General features: G+C 45.2%; 1 protein-coding gene across 2 annotated transcripts in view; it reads left to right on the top strand.

Moving 5' to 3' along the window:
* The window catches only part of WDR72 (WD repeat domain 72), a 933775-nt gene that overhangs the window by 248747 nt on the left and 668260 nt on the right, over positions 1 to 16768 (top strand). The gene's annotated exons all lie outside the window — the stretch shown is intronic.

Genomic DNA, 16768 nt, shown 5'->3' with positions numbered 1-16768 from the left:
GCTAAGTCTGAACCATCCACCCTTTGATACACCCCAGTGATCACCTCCTACAAATGCTCAATCAGAACCCTAGAGAAATGGTGGCAGAAAAATCTTAACCCTGGAGTGCTCTCCAACCATTGATCTCCAACTCAGGAATAATGAGACAGAATTAACTATTGTTTTCGAACAAATAGACATAATCTGACAGATCATTGACCCAACCTCACACATCATTAGGCCCCTGCATCCAAGCACACACACTGCCCCTTTGGAACAATGTGTCTGCTCTCTCTCGCCCAGACATCTGAAAAACTATTGTGACCCTCAAATCTACTTGATTATATCATCCCTGCCTACATCATTAAACAATAGATGGACCCAACACACTCCTCTGCATCATCAATGTGTCCTGGACACCCTGAACACTGGTTTCATTCAATCTCTTTTGAAAAAAAAGACCCTAGACTCAGATGACCTGACCAACTAGCGGCCCATTACAAGCCTGCAGTTTACTGGCAACATTTTTGGAAAAAGTAGTCGCTACACAACTACCCGCCGGAATAAAAAAATGACACATCTAAATGACTATCAGTCAGGGCCTCCCCCACCCCCCATGAGTAGCATCGAGACAGCCACCATCCAGGTGGAAGATGATGCCCTCCAAATAATGGATAAGGGTGTGTTATGCCTCCTCTCCCTTCTTGTCAATAGGATGAGATTCTTTGTCACAGCCCTGAATTAGTTTACCTCCAACATCTTGAGCAGACACTCGGCCATCCAGATTTAAATATTGTCTTCTAACCTACACCTACTCTCCTGCACAGTGCCCCAAGGCTCCATCCTCCCACTGATCCTTTTGAACCTTTACATGGATCCTTGGGGCACACTCCTCAAACAACCCAATATAGCCATCCACCTTTATGTGGATGATCTCAGTTGTACATGAGAATCTAAAGACCACAGGGCATCAATTGTCTCAGCAATTACCAATTGATTCAGTTCTGGATGCTGACTACCTACTTTAATATTAACCCACCCAAGACTCAATTCATCCCTTGTGGTCCTACCTCTAAACAACAAGTTGTCCAACAATAGCTCAATGATTTGCACCTACAAGGAGTTGATCCGCAACTCTCAGATTCAGCAAAATCCTTAGCCTCTCTGATTGACAGCAGACTGCTGAACCTTTCCTTCAGATCTTTACCGAAAAAGAGGGTAGGAAAAAGGGGGGACCATTTTTCTTCCTGAAAGCTGGACTGTTATATAGGGGAGATAAGGGGCTGGATTGTGCTAATATACCACTAACCCACATAGAAGAATGTGTGGATTAGTTGGAACATAGACTGTTGTTATGGCAAACCATTTCTGTCACTGCCGCGAGAACCAACAGAAGTAGACAAATACCACAGCAGGTGGCCTAATATCAAACCGCCTCCAATTGGTGGCAATGGTATGTATAATACACCACTCCACTGTCCACAGGTACATCTAACCACACACATCAGTATAGAGCAGGGACTATTACAAAACTCTGGTTGTGCTGTTCACATACATTTTCCACCTACCTACACCCGACTACGCCTCAACACCACTTGACAGCAGAATGCGGTGCAGTCCTATGATACATTTGGGCATGCTGGAAACATAGCGAGTCACTAGCACTGACAACACCCCTATTCTTCCCAGCACCCATCCACATGCCCGACGGCAAGCATTGCTTTTCTTTCAGAGCCTGAGTGGCCCTGCTAAGCCTTTTCGGCCAAATGCACACATGCACCATACTTATGCACCAAGACCACCAACACTCTGGACTTCGGTCCTCCAAGGGTGTTCCCACTAACAGCACATTTACACTATAATAATGGTAAATGTTGTGCTATACAAATGACAAATATAATACAATACAATCCATAGCCAATAAGGCCCAAACGACCTGGCTCCAAATCTCCACCCTTTGCAAAATTCAACCCTTCATCTCACTTCAGGACATCCGGAGCATAGTGCAGGCAACCTTGTGGTTTTGCACATGGATGGGGGAAATTACCTTATAACAGGGCTCCGAGTTGCTCACTTGGCTCCTCTAAAATAAGTGTGCCATGCTGCAACACATCTTATTATGGGTGCATGGAAATTTGACTAAATCCTGCACAAACTACATTGGCTTCCCCGCCAGGCTAGGATACTGTTGCAGACTGCATGTATCATCTACAAAGCAGTCACGAGTAGCACACCAGCGTGCTGTCACGATTCCTGCCCCCAGTCCCCCGGCATATCAGGCTGGAGCCAAGTCACAATCACCTAGTTGGCCCCTAAGGGCCTCTCCATCTCCCCAGAGACTTACTTGGACTCAGACTTGGTGCCTTTGGCACCAATCTCACACACAGTCCTGAGATCCACTTAGCATTGGACTTGCAATGTATTATGGGCTAATGGATTCCCCCATGTAATTCAGTTCCTTGAACTGGATGAGCAGTCTAGCCTTTCGGGTGTGGCTCAGCCCAGTGATACCTGGGATACCTACAGACTATTTAAACCACGCCCGGCCTGAGAAACATGCTTTGCGTTTCTCTGCACCTGCAGCGTGACACTCACCGTGCTCGGATCCCCTAAAGAGGCCCACTTCATTCTTCAGCGCCAGCGCACCTACAAGAACAAGAACATCATTACCAATACTCACCTTGAAGAGCATCCAACTTCTGTCTAGCTCTTTCCAGTCTTGTGGATTCCTATGGCAGAGTCATCTCCATCTCGGCATGCCACGCCCTATGAAAAGGGGAGAAGAATAGAAGAAAAGACATTAGTAAGCATTCAGCAATACTTAATTCTCTCGAAATTGCAAAGAGAGTTTGATCCTTGCCTGAACTCCCGTAGATCGGAAAACTTCTGTTCCGGAGCATCCCGCCGATCTGAAAAAGTGGAAAAGATACATCAGGTTTGCGCAAAAACATTTAAGAGGTGCTGCACATCGCGCTTACTCACCGCCGCTCATCTCCTCAGCTCGCTTACTGCGACACCTAAAAGGACACGGAAAAGGCGAACATTGGTTAGTGCGAAGGAAGCCAATAAGCATTGCGCTCCGCACTCCTACTCACCTCAGCAGCGTGTCGCCATCCTCAAGACCTTCACCACCTAAGGAAAGAAAGACACAGTATTAAAAGAACTAGAGCCATCAGAACTTTCGTAAGGCTCATTCCATTTACCGGCCGGGCTGAAGTCGCAGTAAGCCCCGTCCGCCGAGCTCGTGCCAGTGAAGCAACTAGGCACCCTCCAACCTGCATCACCCAACGCACCCCTGCACCGAAGACAGGACGGAGAGCGCCCCACATCAAACAACAAGGTGAGGAGCGAACCGGGGGAAGGTTGGGACCCACGGAAGAAGGGGGGGTCAGACAAGCAAGACCAATAGAGAATTGACCTCTGGTAATCCTGTGTTTCAGGCCCAGTACTTGGTTGAGCAAAGTTCAGGGAAAGGTTTGAAGTGGTCGGAGGTCCGGACAGGCTGAGTGGCGTCCCCGTGGATATCAGGTGAGCGTTACACATACGTAGCAGCTTAGCGCCACGTATTTGGTGGCACACGCTTCTCGTGCAGCAAATCGACCAACCGGCTTGAATCATAATTCATCCTCAAAGAGTTGACCCACAAACCATTATTCTCTTGTCACACAATCAGCCTGTGGAACCCAATCCCAGAAGTGATTCGGAATGCCTGCATAATTCTTGAATTTGTGGAAATCTCTAAAAATGTGGCTTTTTCAACAACACCTGGCCAAGGACAAATCCGAATGGACGCACATACCGATGCACAAAAAACATGCTGTAGAGCTCTCTGCTGCTCTCAGGCTAGGTCCGCACTTTAACAAATAAAATAAAGAAAACAAAATAAATTAATGCACCTATGACTGTGAAATACACTCCTCTACCTGGGTACTAAAGGACCGATTTATACATTAGAGTCAGGAATGCACCTGTGACTTATGTATGTAAGCGGGCTGTCCAAAGCATTTTGAGCCTCTGCACAGTCCTCATGAAATATCCAAGCCATCTAAGTTTCTAAAATTGGCTTAATGGAACAAGGAACCTCCTCTGCACTTTTTACTTGTGCCATTTTATGAAAATCTGGCCCAAAGTCTTTTGAGGTCAGACATTTCAACACTTATTTTTCCTTAAAAAGACACAGAAGAAAGCTGAGATGTATCTTTTCTTCATCAGATAATACATTATTATTCATTCTGCACACAGAACTGTATGTAACAAAGTAAAATGGAAACAATATAGAAGTGAACATACAATATGGCAAAGTGTCGTTTCTATTGAAAGAAATGGGCTAATCCCATTAATAGACAGACTGCATACATGAAATATTTCATGCTAGCAGAAAAATGGACAGTTACAAGAGGTACTGTTTTCTGTTTGGGCTAAGTTAAAAAATGTATAAACGTTTTTTGGACATCCAGAAAATCAATTTAAATTGTGAAAGAACAATGTATATTGTTATATGATTTACTTATATAGCACTTTCGCGGAAGCGCTGTACAGAGAACATATTTACATATAATTATCACCCAACCTTAGATGGTACACACTTATTGTCAACCTCGGAAGAATTATAGGCTGAGTTGCCCTTGCCGGGATTCAGACCTGCAAATCACATTCTGATTGCAGCAGCGAGCTCTCAACCAGCTGAGCCATCTTATGTGAACACCACAGTCTAAACTTAATGGTTTTCAGCCAACCTACAATCTTTCAGTTACTGCAAAGAAGGCCCTTGTCTAACACCCACTCCTTTACCCTCAACACAGACAGTAGGATGCAACTGTCAGGGCAGCAGATGGACAGCCTGTTTTTTAAAGGCTGGGAACGACATGGTGACTTAAGCTGTGGCTCTAGGATGTACTTAAAAATGAAAACCGCCATCACTTACCCATGCTGGCAATCTACCTGAAATACACAGCTCTGATATGTGGGGGGTCACATCCTAATGTATCCCCCCACTCAGAAATGTGGAGGGAATATGTCCCCCTTGTCCCCCGATGGTTCCTACGCCCATGCTCAAGGGACAGCTTCAGCACCAAAAGGGGGAGACCCCATTAGCCACCCACCTTTCCCCGGTCCGCGCATATGCCTCCAGCGACTAGCAACCAGCCACCCTGAGGAGCCGAGCCAGCCACAACTAATAACAACAGACCAATGCTGCTGGTCTGAGCAGCCAGCACCCGTCCGCCAGGAGGAGCCCAGGAAACAGCAGCCAAACTCTGCAAGCAGCAAGAGAAGCTTCCCAGCGGACACTGGTAACTCCCTGCGCACCCTCCCTAATCAAGCGAGAGCTCAGCAAGAGCAACAGCCGCCGTCGATGCAGCCGCCAACAATGCCAGCCACGACCTAGCAGTGCTGCCGGTGGACCAAGTCCAAGACCTGGACTGGGCAAAGATGACACATTTCGAACTCGATACGTCTGAGCTGTTCCACCTCTGCTGCCCATCCCGGCCACCCGGCCTGGGCTGGCGTCTACAGCTCTGACAAGTCCACCAGCAGCCCTCCTGGCAATGCCCAAAGCCACCATCTTCTTGGTCTACAAGTATTGACTTTTAGCTCACATAATTTCGAATTACAGCAATGTACGTATTACATCCTTTTCGTTTTTATAAATATACGACTGCAAGTACCAGAATGTAAAGATGAATTGATTAGCGTGCACCTGAAATGGGACAACTTGAGTTCTGCTTAATTTCTGCTACTACTTTAAAGGCAAACTACAAAAGGGGCTGTGATATAGTCACCTGCTTTTAGGCATACTTTGTCACAGGCATGCAGCTTGTTATATGTAATGATACAAATGTCTCGGGTGGATTGCCCAGGGGCAACGTGCTTGCTTTGGAAACAAGACGAATCAGAGCAACACTGGTTCGATCCCTGGGTCCGTACTTAGAAACCTCTGTGTATTAAGTGCGTTATAAATAACCGATTATAAAAGCATCGGCTGTTAGACATTAACATCTTCTTTACGCATACTTGGAATGCGAGACTTTGTTATTTCTGCTCCGTTATTGTTTTCTTGAATGGAGGTAAAAATTTGAACAGTCAAGTGTAAGCCAGGTGGGAGTTTTGGGTTTGAGATGCAGATAACGAATACAGCTCAAAGAAAATACTGACAGGTTGTTGAGTAATTGCAGCCCAGCATGCAACCATGATGAGGTGCTCGGCGTCATAGGCTCATGCCTAAATGGGGCACGGTCTCCTCATCTCTCGGTTGGCCTATGGCTATGGGATCAGAGTTCCCTCAGTAAAAATAGTAGTGTCCACTTACCTGTACTAGCCACTTCTGCCGTGGCGCTCTGCTAAGGAGAGTATTTATTATCTCCTTGTTTCCGGATTATAATTTAAGGTTCTTGCATCGGACAAGAAGAAAAAACAAAGTTTACATTTATTTCAAGTGCATTCACATAAATAACTTTCTTTTTCACTGTTAGGTTTTACGTTCGAAATTTGAATTGATACAGAACCAACCTTTTCAAAATGCCAAGAGTTGGAGCTTAATCAGGATTTCCTGCACTTAATGAGTGATGTGGATAGCACTTAAGCTTCTAGTGGTTTGAGCGGGATCATATTATTAAAACGAGATGGTGGGTTAAGATGCCATGTGATGTCACAGTACGTTATATAGTTCCATGAAAAAGTTATATCATAGAAACAAAAGAAATGTTCATGGCAATGTGACATAGTTCTCGTGATGGGGACAGCTACTGGGGTGATAAAGGGATCAGTGTGCCTTCCAAGCTTGGTGATGATGGACCCGTGGGTGGTATAAGGAGGATCCCCTAGTCACCCCTGCTTAGTGCCCATTTCAGAGCTGGGGATTGTAACATGTCACCAAATATAGACGGGCCCCTTTAAGAGAAGTACATTTTCCCCAATTATCAAATAGCCCTTACTTAGGGAGAACAGACCACATGGGATCAGGGTAATCAGGCTCTCCCCAACACCTAAAGGCAGTGCTTCTGCTTGCTGTGAATCTGTGAACTCTATGGCAATCACCCCCTCGGGGGATGGACATGGCTGGTAACGGCCTGCTAGCCTGAGCCTCCTCTCGGGCCTCGGTGAGGGCTGTGGGCCATTACGAGTCATGTCAACCCGCCCACAAGTGGGTGATAGCCATTTGCACCCCAGGTTCACCCAGGGTTAGAACAGTTTAATTTATTTTGGGAGCAGGGCTCTGCGAGTATTACGCTCTATGGTTGTAAAAAAGATGTCCGCTGCCATAGGAAAAGATGCTTAGTCCCTTTTCTATCTCTATGGTGACTGTGGGTGGGAGGAGCACTTGGACAGAGCAAAAAGCTCCGGTCTGGCAGCTAAGTGGGGGGAAGGGACAGGTATTTTATGTTTATGGGGGAAGAGGGAGGATGGGACCATGGAAGGGCAACATGGAGAGGCTGCCTGGTGCCTCCCCACAATCAATATGGCACCACTCAGGGAAGGCACATATATGAGGAGAAGGGCCTCGGGTGGCTGGCTTCAAAGGAATCAAGCACAACTGGCACTGTGGAATTGTCAGCCCTTACATGAACGCAGCCCCCCTCAAGTGAGTAAAGCAATCCCACCTGAATCTAGAGAGCACCTGAATTAGGGCAGAAGCCTCAACGGTCAGACACCCATCAGTTGCACAAGGCCTCCTCTCCTATAAAGTAAAGAACAACCTCTAAGGGAGTCTACACTAATGTCAGGGTCAGGCCATGGCAACCAGAGCGAAAACAGCCCAAGAGGAGAGACAAGTATGCTTAACCCAAATCAGAACTGGAAGCCATACTCAGGGTTGACCCACTAGCCAATTTCTACACCAGCTGCCTTCCTACACCAGCTTCCTGAGGAGACACAGCTGAGATGTCTTTCACTAGTGAGTGGCAGAAAGTTAGGTCCAGGATGTGGCAGGCAGAGAGAAAAGATTGTCAAGGAAAGGGATGAGCCAACCCTAAATCCCATTTAATTGTTGTGAGCAATCCCAGAGGGTACATCTCAAAAGCTAGTCTATCCTAGCTAGTTCACCTGAAGATCCTTTTGCTAGGGAGGGGCTGCAAAGCAAGAACACAGTACTATAAGAACATGCAGCCCTAGACTGCCAGTGTGGGAGTTTGGAGTAGGAGCTAGAGACTGGAGAGTGGAGACAGGAGCTGTTTTGGAGAATGCTGGCAGAGAGAGCAGGAGGACATAGGGTAGGAGCAGAAGCCAGGAGGCTAGAGGAGAGGTCCAGAAGGCTGGGTCTCATTGGGGCCTGGGAGCTGGAGGAGAGACCCAGGGGATCAAAATGAGAAGTCAAGAGAAGTGGGGCTTCAAGTAAGGACTGGAAGAATGATGGCCAAAGGGTGTGACACTAGTGACAGGATGTAGAGTAGGGATAGTAAAACAGTGCCCAACCAGTTCCTGAAAGTGAGGACAGTGATAATATTGCCCAAAAGGTTGAAAGGTTTTGATAGTGACTAAAGTGCCTAAAATGCTAAGGAAGCTGAGGACACCGATAAACGTGCCCTGAGGGATGATGAAGATAAGTATTGAGCTGGTAATTTCCAGAGGGGCGATAGAGGAGGGGACGGGTAAAGTAGTGTTCAGAGGATTGAAGAAGCTAAGGAGGATGATAACAGTGCCCAAAGGTGAGAAGAAGGATGAGCACAGTGAAGGAGGGATGCAGAAGTGAGTCCAGTGGCTGATGACTGGTAGTGTATAGCGCAGAGGTGGCTTCAGAAGGAGTGACTTTTGTAGAGGAAGGACGGGGCGAGTGGTTGGAGATATCTTAATAGAAATATAGCCGAAAAGCCTGGGAAAAGGCAAGTCCACCTGGAAGGGAACCCCAGAACATTGGGAGGGTAGAGAGAAGCTGGTTTTGGTCCCCTGGAGTGACCACTGCACGTATCCTGACATTAGTGCTGTACCTTTTGCCTATCCTCTTTTATTATCTTTCACTCTTTAACCTTACTGTACACTTTCCCAAATAAAGCACTTCAAGATTTTGTCTGTGTTTCTCTCGTCATTTAATCCATGTGACAGCAGATGCAAAAGGTATCCTCTAAATGCTTAAAAGTGGTCACACCTTTGTTAAAAAAGAAACAGAGACGTATAGCACATCTATTGTCAATCTCCAACTTGAATGGAGGGAAAAGTAAAGTTTTCAAAAATATTAAACAATTTGAGTGCAAATGCTCTCCTTAAATTTAGCATTACATTAAAATGAAGTGGTATAGTCATTATTTGCCTTGTTAAAGATAGCTGTACAACCATCTCTCACTCAATGTGTAATGCGCATGACCTAAAATGAGACAAAAAAAATAACACGATCAAAGATACCTGACTGACATCATCAGTTTACCCATTCAGACAAGGTCCTGGGTCGCGGGTCCCGCCCTATCTACAACTCATTCCATCGGTAAGGCTGGACAAACTTCTGGTCAGGAATCTGCACCACTGCCACCGCGGGCAATGCCCAATCCTCCCCGAGCTCCCAACGTCAGCATGTGAAGCACTCTCATCAGCCAGTCCAACAGGGCCGCCTCGAGGAATGAGGAAGTAAAACAGCAAATGTCCTTGCATGTGCTTACTCTTCTGGTGACGTTTCTCCTTTCTGCTTCTTCCTCGTTCAGTGACTCTAGGTACTTGACTCTAATTTTCCAGTACTCCCGACATGCTTTCTGGATATCTCTCTTTGGCTTTTACTGTCTTTAACTCGGGCTGACTACCTGGAGCAGACTTGGCATCTGTACGTGGATTCCCTTGGATTTCTAAGGTTGGCGCTTTCTGATGCTCTTGATTATTTGCTGCCCTCCAGAGACCTTTGGTTTCCTCCTGTCTTCCAGCTTATGCTATTCCTCTGAGAAGAAACATTGTTTGGAACCTTCTTTGTCCTGTGGGTGAATGGTGCAGGATGCCGCAGCCTCAGCTGAATTCTTCTGATGGATTTTCTGCTGTACATAAGGAGTGGGTTTCTATGTGCCCCACAGTGTTGCACCTTTGTGCTGTCAGAGTGAGGTCCCTGCAGACTTCTATGTCATTGTCTTCTACAGATTGGCCATCAGGCTTCAGGGTGCTCCAGCCTGATCCATGGACTCAGGGAAATCTCAGAAGAAGATGTTCTCTCTTTAGGTTTAACTGCACCTTGCCATCCTGTCTAAGGTCTGGTGAGAGAGGGTGTGGGGGGAGAGGGAGGGGTATTAGACAGAGTTTAGCTTTGTTGACATAGTTTCATTTTTTGCAGCATATAAATTGCATTCACAGGGAGAAGAATGAAGTCAAACTATATGTTGCACGCGGAGGAGCTGAACTATTGAGCTGATGTCACCAAAAGGCCCTAACTATTAGATTAAATCCTAATGCATGTTTCAGCTCAATACAGACAGCTCTCTAGGATTCACACAACTGCAAACAACAGTTTTTGGGATAATTGCGCGGCCCTTTTTTATGTATCAGAACAATTATGATTTCACGCCAAGTAGGGGGAAGTAATCCACTGTGACTGATGGCATTAAGCAAAACATACCCACCATGTTGGATTGATCTTAATGAGTGCATTACCAATCCCATCAGGGCCATGTGCACAAGCATTATTTAGAGACCTTGGGGGTCATAACAACCCTGGCGGTAGGGGGTTAATGGGGCGGTAGAGCTGCCAGCCCCGTTAACCCCCTACCGCCTCATTACGAGGTCCGCTCGCGGGACCTGCTAAGGACGCCTGGTAAAACCAGGCGTCCTTAGCGTGTCCCACGAGCAGTCCAGCATGCTAACAACGGGCCCGTTAATAACGGGCCCGTTGTTAGCATGCTCCCCATTCCCATTGAGCCCTATGGGGGCTTGAATGGGAATGGCCATGCACAGGGTCTGGGTTCCCTGAATGGGGAAATACCGGGCCCTCCAAGGTCGGAATGGCCCGGTAGTTCCCCATTCAGGGAACCCGGACCCGGTATCCGGTATCTGGTATGGGGGTAGCCATGCCGCTAAAAGCAGCATGGCTACCTCCATACTCAGAATGGCCTCCCTTATAATAGTTCTCAAATTGACAACCCTCAATGTAAAATTCCACTTTGCATTATTAAGATCAGTGTAATTTATAGGTGATACATGTTGACCGATGGTATCAATTATGTATTTCTCCCATTCATACTTGGAAGCGTCATCAACTAAGAGTCTAGAAGTATGTGCAGATCTTACTATTTTCCAGAATGACTGGGTTTCTTTATTTGTTGCGGCTAGAATAAGAGCTTGCCCAGGTTTATATTTGTTTGCTTTGCGATGGTTCCATAGCCACCTGGTGTAGACGTTCTTCCCATATTTGACCACTGTAATTAGTTCAGATTGGCCATTAATACTGTTTGCAAGAAAGCGTAAGTCACGTCTCAGACTCCTCTTGGCACCCGTTATCTTATAATCGTATTGGTGGTTATAAGATAAACTAATTGTATCATAAGACATAGTTTACGTAGGTGACCGCTTCAGAATAATTAGGTCCATGATACTTTTAATGGCTTCAACATACAGCTCAGTGACATGGGTAGAGATAGTTAACAGATCAATCGAAATAACGGATGAAATATCAGTCATTGCGCGTTGTCTGCAGTTTCCCTTCCAGTCAGATCTGCTATCTTCACCATAACCGCCACCTAAAAGCGTTCCAATACTTCCTATTAATATGGAACACATTATCATTGGCCTTCTTCAGATGGGTAGCGCTCCAGTTGATTCTTGTGTTTCCCGAGCTGATTTCCACATATCCAGTACTGTACATTAGTAATGAAGATTCAGTCATTCCGAAAGTGGTGACGAGGGGCAAATGATCACTCTATTTCCATGCGATAAGAGTCAAATCCTCTTCGACTTCAAAGAAGGATTCATGCAACAAAATATAATCGAAAGTTGAGGCACTGGTTGGTGATATTTTAGTATACTTTTCAGATGAGTCATCAGGACCACGTCCATTCAACATGCCAAGACCAAAAGCACCAAATAATTTGTCCCATCCCGTTCCACGTGCATTATGAGTAGGTTGAAGGAGAGTGGCATCAGCTATCTCTTCGTGGGTTGAGATATGGGGGTATTTTGGCATTACAATCGCCCATTACTAAAATAAAGTGACTGTCTTGGTAATGCTCAATTACATTTAGAACTATTGCCACTATAGGATGATTAGGATCTCGCAGGGTCTTAAAAATGTACTGTTAAGTGTGGACTACAAAGACCATAACAAAGGATTCCAAAATATATGCTGTCAGCCACGATGAAGTCAGATGGAACATGCAGGATAGTCAGATAATTTTTTCTGATTTTACTAGATCCAAGTCCACCCTTGGGACGTCCCAAGCATCCTTTCACTGCAGTTTTCTGCCATCGAGCACTATCTCTTTAGTCAGCCATGTTTCTTGCAGTGCCACCTTCCTGAGCCTGTTATTGGTCGAAAATAATCTATCCCCCTCAAAGAAATGTGAAAGCGCTGAGTGTTCTCAGAGACCACATTTAGGCAATGGTTATGATCATTTCAAGTGGTTATTAGGGAGGGAAGCAGAAAACCCTTGCCAGGTGCCCTCATCCTGGTCACGGGGAACATTGATTTCATTAGAGAAGTAAATTGATCTATTGCCAACTTTGTATGATGCCACCATAATTTTCTTAAGTGCTGTGTGGGTGCTGGCCTTCCATGGCTCTCCCATCCAAACCTTAAAGCTTAAAGCTTGTTATGCACTCTGTCATTTTAAAGTTCTATTCTTGCAATGTTTACTATATTGACGAAAACTACCAATCAGACTCAGGAAGCATGGAAGTGAGTGAATTAGATAAGCTTTACAATGTTTGTTCTTTTGTCATGTTTTTAACCATGACTAAACTGTGGAGGAGAGCAAAAAGTCGATTATTTGTTCTATGCTAAACTGTGTGCATTTCTTTGCATCACATGGATGTAAGCGGGTGTCCCTTTTCTCGTTGAAAGTGTCCTTCAGTGCCCACCCAATTGCCACAGAATTGACGTATTTTTTGTGATGCTGTAATACACATATATTTTAGGCGTGAGGGGGTGGCAGGGATCCCACATCCCACCACGTGTGGGGGGATCTACACATAGCAGAAAAAAGGGGGGCTTGACTAACGTAGATGAAAATGAGTTAACCAAACTAACAACGACCTAATGAAATGATTTTAGAGAGCGCTGTTTTCCAATGTTTCCATGGCACCACACTGTCAGAGGCATATTCCCTCTTCAGGGGCATGTGTTCCCCCACTCACCTGACACAGCTGACAGATTATGGGGAGCTGTCCCCTATCTTTAAGGGACTGCTCAACCCACCATGCCATCTGTGCTCCAAACTCCCCAAAACAAGAGGATAAATGCTATGGGAAATCAATCAACCGAGGTGGTTTGTGCACAAGTAAAGACTATAATGATTCCTGCATCATACTTTGGCATACCTGCCAATAAGGTGCAAGGCAAAATCAGCACTTTCACAAACACTGTAGCACACTGCACAATGGAAAAGGTCCTTGCAGATTGCACTTCTTCTGTTCACCTCAATTGATGAAAGTGTGTATTCTTTGAGGATCGATTTCATTTGAGGTAGGCTACATAGACCAGACTCTTTCCCCCAAATTTAATTGGTATTGCCTAACAAAACGAGTCAATTTTGAACACATTCGGCCACTGAACATTGTTCTGGTCTAGTTGGTATCAAGCTCCAAGAGTTGGTGTTTTGGTGTTCTGAAAAGGCAAAGAAAGAAACTTATATTCACCCTCTAGACCTCTTGACAGTGTCAAAGTTCTAAAACACCATTTACAAATACCTGAATCTATCAATATAAAACGGGAGCGCACCTTCCTTGAGACCACACACTCATTAACAACTCCTTCAGGACACCTCCATGGTAAATTCCTGAAGAAAATATCTAAAAAGGCCCCTCTTTCTCAAGACCCAATTACACAGAAGAATTTAACCAGTGGACAAAAATGATAGCCTTTGCTCTCAGGGGTGCCACCAGAAGATTCAGCTTGTACAGGACTGTACACGAGAAATTATTTGAAATGAATAGAATATATAATGATACTTTGTTATTAGGAAATAACACATACGCAAGTTTTCTTAGACCTCCAAAAATGTAACTTTAACTCTCTTTGATGCAGAGAGGCTTTGTCGTGTCGTGACTAGGTACAGAAATAGTACTTATTCCTAATGCGGCTGATTTCCTTAAACAATCTATCACCACTCCTCCTACATCTTCCTCATTATCATCCAAAGTAAGATTTATTTTGTAATATCCCCCTATATTAGGGGTCTGCAACTGCGACTCTCCAGATGTTTCAGGCTATAAGTACCAAGACAGTTCACAGTTTATTATGCTGACTAGGCTGATAGAGTTGCAGTCCAAAACACTGGGAGGGTTTAAGAGGGGGTATGGTGCCACATGAAGACACTGACACAAGATTGCAAGTTTCAAAAATGTTATTTATATATTTTGAATGGGAGTTTGGGAGAACTCCTAGCTTACCCTAACAATAAAATGGGAGTACTCTCAACCATGAACTGAAGAAAACACAGTCCTGGTCAGTCCTGTCAAAAAAGTAATGGCCTATGCTAAAAAAAACGAATGCCTGCCCTCACTCTAAGATAACAAATGGGTGAAGGGATATGTATTCGGTCAAAAGACAATCAGTGTGAAAAACAAAGGTCAATGTGGCTGAGCAACCGTCTTTCCCCACGTTTAGCAGCATTTGGTAAGGTGGCACACTTGGCTTGGGTGACACACTGCGGCTCCAGACACACAGATGCAGTCCAAAAATTGTGTGGACCTGGGCCTGCTTGGCCCACCACAATCAAGTTTCTCTCTTTGGCATTTCAACAAAATTAACACAGTTCACAATCACAGCTCAGGGTTTTCTCCAAAAGTTCCATTTCACCCAGTACTCCCTCTGCTGGGCTCAGACCTTTATATAACAGTTCATGGGGTTTTCTAAGACCTCTGCATGACCACTTTGACCACATTCACTAGGCTCCCCTCTGTCGTGCTCAAGCCTCTCTTTTACTTTTACTTCTGTTGAAGACTTTCGACTGTACAAGGATTTTTCAAGGACCTTTGCATGACCACTTCAACCTTCTCTTCTCATTTGCTTTTCCCTTGTAACAAAAAAGTTCCTTGATTCCTTCTAAGTTCACATACATACAGAAAAAAAGTTCAACAAAATCTTCAGCAAATGACACTTTCATGCAATGCCTTCTAGTACTTGCAGTTGTTCAACAAAATCTTCACCAAATTACACTTTTTTGCATTGCCTTCTGGTACTTGCAGTTTTTCACTCTCAGTCTCCCCTCAGTCGGGCACACGCCTTGTTTCCCACCTTCTTAATGTATTTCTTGTCTGCGCGATATCTCAAAGCCCTTTGATTTTACTTCTTATGGTATGGCCACTTTGCTACTTGGTATCGCGCTGCATCTTTCACTACAAATAGAGTCTTTAATTGCTTTCCTCATGGTTGCTGTCTTACCCAAAACTTTCACTTGCCACTTTGTTGCCACTACAATCTTTGTTTGATACAGACCCGTCTTTCAGGGCATTCATTTCACTCACCGGCTGTGTGAACTCCTTGTGTTCGATCCCAGCTTTGTTCCTGTAGTCAGAGTTTGCAGTTGACAGCTGGTGTCTCACCTCCACAACTCTGTCATTCACTCGGCAGGGTGGCTGATAACGTGGAAACACTATGCAAGCTTTCTTTTTCCTTTCAACAGGCCATCCATTTGCAACCTTCAGGATTCCAAGGAGTTAACAACCACTCACAGGGAGGTTGAAGGCGTATCTCCCCTTTTTTGCTTCCATTTCTCAGTCTGCCGTCCTGCTCCACCTGGTTTGCCACGGCCTTGGAAGTACTGCTTCATTCTGTGTCCCACCTTGCTCAGAGGGGGTCCCAGTGCTGCACCTCTTATTCGTATAGGGATAGTTAATATGAGTCAGGTGTATGCAATTGTGGTGAATTGCCTGACTTTGCCTGACCATATTAACGGGACGTGTCAAGTGCAATGTATGAGTGTTACTCTTTTTTCTCTTAGACCTCCTCTTCCTCAGCTCAGTATTTGTGTAGGAAAAGGGGAGAGGGACTGGGATTTTGGAATAAACTAAAAAATAGGATGAGAGTGGGTTATTAAAAAGGGGGGGATTCCGTGTCTCACCATTAGATGCCTCATCTCCACTCCCTGAGGACCCCTCACCCAGGTGATCCTCCCGCACTGGTCCACCCCCAGGGTTTGGATACAAAGGCGATGGCCATGCCCTGGCCCCCAGAGCAAGAACCCCCCAGGGACTAGATGGTGAGACACCTCTGGTTTCTCACAAGGGCAAAATATTGCAGACCCCCACCCTTTATGAACATATACCCCCGACACATACACACAACACCCCCCACACACACATACACCCTGAACCCACTGGAGACAATCACACGTGTGGGGCAAGTAATGTAAATTGTCAGTAAGAAAATATTTTGGTGACAGGAGGATGTTTCTTCAAGTTTCCAATGTTTCTATTTAATAGACAATTCCAGTGTTGCATTTATGAAAGTGGCTTACTGCTATATTCCCTACATTAATAGGCTAATGAAAAATCAATAGCCAGTTTTCTGCTTATTCAAAGAGTCCCTCCCATGGTTTTGGAAAACGTTCATCATGCATAATGTTAGAGTTGTGTTCATTTGTGGATTTTATGCAGAACATTTGTTTCTAAGAAAGTGCAATAATGTATCACGCATTAATCCGTACACCAAGCACCCAAGATGATCCTTGGAACA

This window comes from Ambystoma mexicanum, chromosome 11, assembly GCF_040938575.1.
Source record: "Ambystoma mexicanum isolate Mex_15411 chromosome 11, UKY_AmexF1_1, whole genome shotgun sequence".
Taxonomy (NCBI): domain Eukaryota; kingdom Metazoa; phylum Chordata; class Amphibia; order Caudata; family Ambystomatidae; genus Ambystoma; species Ambystoma mexicanum.
Note: the sequence above shows the minus strand (reverse complement) of the source record. Positions and strands in the feature narration are given on the sequence as shown.